This window comes from Sander lucioperca, chromosome 18 (genome assembly GCF_008315115.2).
Source record: "Sander lucioperca isolate FBNREF2018 chromosome 18, SLUC_FBN_1.2, whole genome shotgun sequence".
NCBI lineage: Eukaryota > Metazoa > Chordata > Actinopteri > Perciformes > Percidae > Sander > Sander lucioperca.
The window spans coordinates 30,329,250-30,335,249 of record NC_050190.1 but is presented as its reverse complement, the minus strand read 5'-3'; positions in this window follow the sequence as shown (position 1 = coordinate 30,335,249).

Genomic DNA, 6,000 nt, shown 5'->3' with positions numbered 1-6,000 from the left:
TATGCACATTTAATATTCAAAAATAAGCTGTAAATATTGCATTTTAACTACCTTAAGCAGTAATGAACATACCATTAGTGCTGCTGGCTTTCATTCAGCAAGCTGTAGTGATTTCCCCATCGTGTGTTTACCAAAGTGCAAAACTAGGGCTTCAGCATTTTACTCTTGAGGCGACATTTGTGTGAAGTGAACACTTTGATAGTCAGATTGTTCAGAATCTTTGTTCAGGTAGAGAAGTTCAGAGCTGTAAATGGGTGAGACCTATGCATTACAAATGATTGATAGCACAGGGCATTTCAAGACAGTGCAGTGGTTCCCAAAGTGGGGCTCTGGAGGGGGCAAAAAGGGGCATGATTATTTTTCACTAGAAATCCACCCATAAGTAACAAAATGACTGTATTACTATGTTGGTCATGACTTTTATACACTTTCTGTAATCAAACATCTAAAAGCAAAACATTTGATCAGATGGGGGCCCCTGGGACAAAGTCTTATCAAATGGGGGTCTGTGGTCTAATTTGGGTCCTTAATGTGCAAAAGTTTGGGAACCAAGGAACCATTTTTTGCAACACATCTTTTACACACTAGATGGCAGCAAGTCTACATCAATATGCAGACACGCTGTGGCAGTCACCCGTACAGTTCAAGACAGAACACACTACATTTTATTTCAAAACTCAAAATATTCATCCAGGTACAGCTGCTGCATCTATTAGAAGAAGAAGATACATAAGAAACCAGGTTTAAGCATATAGAACAGCAAGAAATAATCAAGTACTCGACTGCTACTGTCCCAGATGCGACTGGATCCTCAGATTTTTAGTCCCCAGTATGGACCAAACTTCAAAAACTGTGGATCCTACATTTCCCATGAAGCAACTTCATAGAATCTTTTTGTTTAAACTTTTCTGGCTGGTAAATGCCCACATCTTTCTTGTTAAAAATCTTTAGTCTCCAGGACAAAAGCAGACATAAATACATATTTCTTAACACCCCCCTCTCTGAATTATATTTTTTGCAATCATTGGCGTAATTTACAGGGGGGATGGGGTGGTTACAACCCCCCCAATAATCAAAACTGGCCAGTGCAACCACCCCAAAAACCTATTATAATTTCCTTTACATACTGTAAATAAAGACATTTGAAACATAACTTGATGCAGAAAAGGCACAAATTGTTGCAGAAAGAAAATCACCAGAATGCAGAAAATGATGTTTGATATGCTCAAAATTAAAATTTTGTACAAAAGTGGAGATCTCAACCGATGTTAAACCCAAAGTTGACGGCTTCTTTCTGGTTTGTTACACAGAACCATCTGGCGCATCAGGTGAATGATGAGCAAGAGATTTCTCTGTGGTAATTGATGTATGTCCTCTGTAGATGCTTTTGAAGCTCAGAGACTTGCAATACAAACATCAGTTTGCTGGGTCCATTTTTTCCCGAGCAGATGCACTGTCTGGGACACAGTTAGATCGGGAGTTCGGGATTACCAACTCAGAATTATCAACTTCTGACTTGCAATGGTGTGCAGCATTACACAAGTTAATGAGCCTGTATGCAGTGAGATGATTTTCAGAAAAAAAAAATTGAATATATGTGTCTTTGTGTTTCATCAAAACTCATGTCAGAAGTGCTGAAATAGATCGCAATGTGGGAAGTGTCAAAAGCGTACTTGAAACACACCCACCCACACACATACACACGTGCGCGCAAACACACACACACACACACACACACACACACACACAAACACACACATGTTCTCAGTCAAAAAAGGAAGTAAGGAGGAACTTTCATTTGAAAGAGAAACAGTCTCAACATCTGGAAGCTCTTTCACCCCTTGACCCCATCCCCCGCTCCATTCCTTTTCCACGCCTACTCCACCTCACTGCAGGTCTTCTAGACCCTTGTCTGGAAGGAGTTAAGTGTATATACCTACCATACATGTGTGTGTGCTGATGGGTGCTGATGCATGTTGGTATGTGTGTGGCCGGGCAGGCAGGGAATAGCATGTGACCTTCAAACTTTGAAACCAAGTGGTTAGAAGAGGCAATGCAGTACTATTCAAAAATATCTCTTAAGTTAATTTTCGATTGAAGAGACAATATCTTGCCAGGCTATATGAGGTATCGTCACATTGCTGACACACTAGGCTATGTTCTGGCATCCAAGGGCAAAATGTGAGCCAGCTCTGGCAACCACATGCCAAGTTTAGGCCACAGTTTTGCCAGACCACATCCACAAGAGTACAACCACAACCTAAAGGTGCCCAGTGAAGTTTTCCTAACAACGTATGTGAAATGATGAAGTCATACCTTCATATGTTTTCACCAATGTATATTATGTGCATCCTCGAAGGCCAACCAAAACATGTTAAAAGCCTTTCCTTCCTACTTAACCCCTGGGGAGTTGTTAGTCAAGTTACATTTATTATAACAATAAGACTGGACCTCTGAGCTTTAGTATACAAAGTGTGGGAGGTTAGATATTGTTATGGTTATGTAGTTTGTTATTATTATTATAAATAAATAATTTTCACGAGAGGATAAAGTAGGCTAGAGATATAACGTGCTTTAACAATCAAAGTGGAATCGTACAATGGCTCACATGCTGTGACTCAATTGTTTTCATCTACAGCATATGAGATATTATGCTACAGTATTTTCACTATTTTTCCGATAGTAGTTAATAGTCTGTGCTTTCGTTTAGCTGTTATACACATTTTATTACATTCAAAATGTCCCCATACACCAGAGATCTTAAACAGGGGGTCTGGGACACCTGGGGGGTTCTCAGAGATGCTGCAGGTGGCCACCAAAAACTTTTTTTATTCATTTTATATATATTTTTTTTTTTTTTGCCATTTTAGGACTTTATTTGGATAGGACAGCTTATACTTGAAAGGGGAGAGAGAAGGGGAATGACATGCAGCAAAGGGCCGCAGGGAGGAGTTGAACCCGCGGCCACTGCGCCGAGGAATAATATGGGCACCCGCTCTAGCAACTGAGCTAACCAGGCGCCCACCAAATTATTTTTTGAAAGCTTTTTTTCTCACCAAAGTCAAAATATGTCTGAAATTATACATCAACAGGAATCCAATATGTTATTAGAAAAAGTAAAAAAAACAAAAAAAAAACAATTTACACAACACTGATGATACGCTTGCTGGCCTGTATAAGGTAGCCCAGATTAGAATGTTTAGGGATACTACATCAGTAGCAATCTTACACAGCAATGTGTAATGGGGAGAAAATAGCCTACACATGTGAGCGTCTCTACATTCAGATGACTTTCCTTAAGAGTGGACCTGCTGCTGAGCAGCTGCTTTTTCAAATGCAAAACATCCAAGATAGAGCTTGACTGGGTAACAGGAAACTAACATCAACAGCAGCAACTACACAGGATATCATAAACACTATGCACAGAAAACAGCAACCTCTCACCAATGAAATACAAAACTTTACAGGTTATCTTAGAAGGTGTGAAGATTGTTTAGGAGTCTTTCTGCACCCAAGTCGTCAAACATCACTTAAAGCTTTAATACGTAACGTTTTGATTTTAATGAACGTCCGTTACATTCAAGCCATTGCCAAATGAGTTGCTACAAAGCTAATTAAGACTATCAGCTCCACACAACTCTATGTATAACACAGACACACACACACACACACACACACACACACACACACACACACACACACACACACACACACACACACACACACACACACACTCTGTACTGTACAAAAAATAAAAAACAGAAGTACAAACAAATACATAGTAAGTAGAAAACAGGAACAAAAGAGAAGAAAATACCATAAAAACTAAAAATTATGTTTACATTTTATAATCAATCAATAAAACAAACTTTATTTATAGAGCACTTTAAAACAACCAAAGTGGACCAAAGTGCTGTACAGAAGAATAAATAAAAGACATAAAATAAATAACTGACACGAGGCATACAACACAAATAACATGAATTTAGAGACATAAAACATAACAGCCATATAATAAAAACAATAAAATCAATAAAAATCAAATATCAACGTCAGATGTCATAAACCAAGGAGAAGAGTTGTGTTTTATGAAGAGATTTAAAAATCTCAGACAGTAAAGAAGCCTGTTTAATGGGCAGAGGCAGAGCATAGCACAGTTCATGAGCTGCCACATCAGTTCATGTTATCATCAGTGGTGGAAGAAGTACTCAGATCCTTTACTTAAAGGTGCTCTAAGCGATGTCACGCGTTTTTTAGGCTACAACATTTTTTGTTACATACAGCAAACATCTCCTCACTATCTGCTAGCTGCCTGTCTCCTGAACACACTGTAAAAAAACGCGGTCTCTGTAGACAGCCCAGGCTCCACAAACGGCAACAAAAATAAACTGCGCCAACCTGCACCACCAAACATAACAAACGGTGTTCCAGCCAATAACCGACAAGAAGGATTTGGGGGTGGGAGTTGGGGGGCTTAGTGTGCGGAAGGGAGGGGGAGGGGACGGGATGAGGAGGAGGGAGGGGCGAGCTAGCTTCTGTTTTGTTTGACAATACTTTGAACGTCAACAAGAAGTGACGTCACCCAGCATCTCTGAGAGCACCTCTAAAGTGCTCATATTATGCTTTTTGGCTTTTTTTCCTTTCCTTTATTGTGTTATATATCTTTTTTGTGCACGTTCTAGGTTTACAAAGTGAAAAAGCCCAAAGTCCACCCCAAAGGGACTTACCATCTCCAACAGAAAACACTGTTCACAAACTGCTCCAAACAGCTCTATTGTAGTCCAGCCTTTACTTCAGAGACAAACGTGGTCACTTTGGAACACGTGTTAGAATGCTCACCTAGCTGCTAGCATGGCACGCCCTCATACTCTGCTTCTGACTGGCTAGTAGTCCTTACAAAGGTACTGCGCATGTGCGACTCCCAAAAAAGATGGAACAGAAGTGAGATGCCTCACTCTGTAGCTAAAACAGAGAGCTCAACACACAGGGTGAAAAGAGGAGCTGCAGCAGTGTGCAGTACATCAAAAATATGGTGTTTTTTGAAAATTAAACCATGTAAACCTATTCTGATACAACCTCTAAATACAATTATGAACCTGAAAATGAGCATAATGTGAGCACTTTAAAGCTTTAGTGTGTAACTTTTTGATATCAATAAACGTCCGTTCATTGCCAAATGAGTTGCTACAAAGCTAATTAAGACTCCAGCTCCACACAACTCTCTCTGTATTTCTCAGTATGGCTATGTTCAGAAGATTGTGGCGTCCGGCGACTTTCCTGCGCAGAAGCTCGAGTGAAGATAATGACCTCTTCTGAAGAGTCCATCATGTTTTTTTAATCCTCCGTGTCCTCCTTGGCTACTAGCAACTGTGTGAAGGATGGTGGGGGTGGTGCATGATCACGTAAGGCTTGTATCATGTGGATGGGCCGACAGTTTTGTTGTCATTACTTACAATTCCTCATGGGAGAGACAGAAACTATGCACTATAGCTTTAAGTAAAAGTACTAATACCACACTGTAAAAATACTCTATTACAAGTAAAAGTCCTGCATTCAAAATGTTACTTAAGTAAAAGTATGAAAGTATCATCAAGAAAATGTAAAAATCCTCACATTTTAAAAACTGGCAACGATCCAAACAGTTCTGTCAATCAAGCGAGTCTTTAATCGGCTAATAATTTCAGCCGTTACATTGTTGGGTAGTTTAATTTCTAATAAAACATTGTATTTTATAAACCACATGTGTTATGTGTGGAAAAATCTTAATTTGGAAAGTAACTAGTGACTAAAGCTGTCAGATGAATGTAGTGGTAGTCTGAAATGTAGCGGAGTAGAAGAAGAAAGTGGCATGAAAAGAAAGGACTCAAGTAAAGTTCAAGTACTTCAAATTTGTACTTAAGTACAGTACTTGAGTAAATGTACTTAGTTACATTCCACCACTAGTTACCATGTGCATCATATTGTAGCCTAATCATTTAACAACTAAAAGGTCTGAATGGC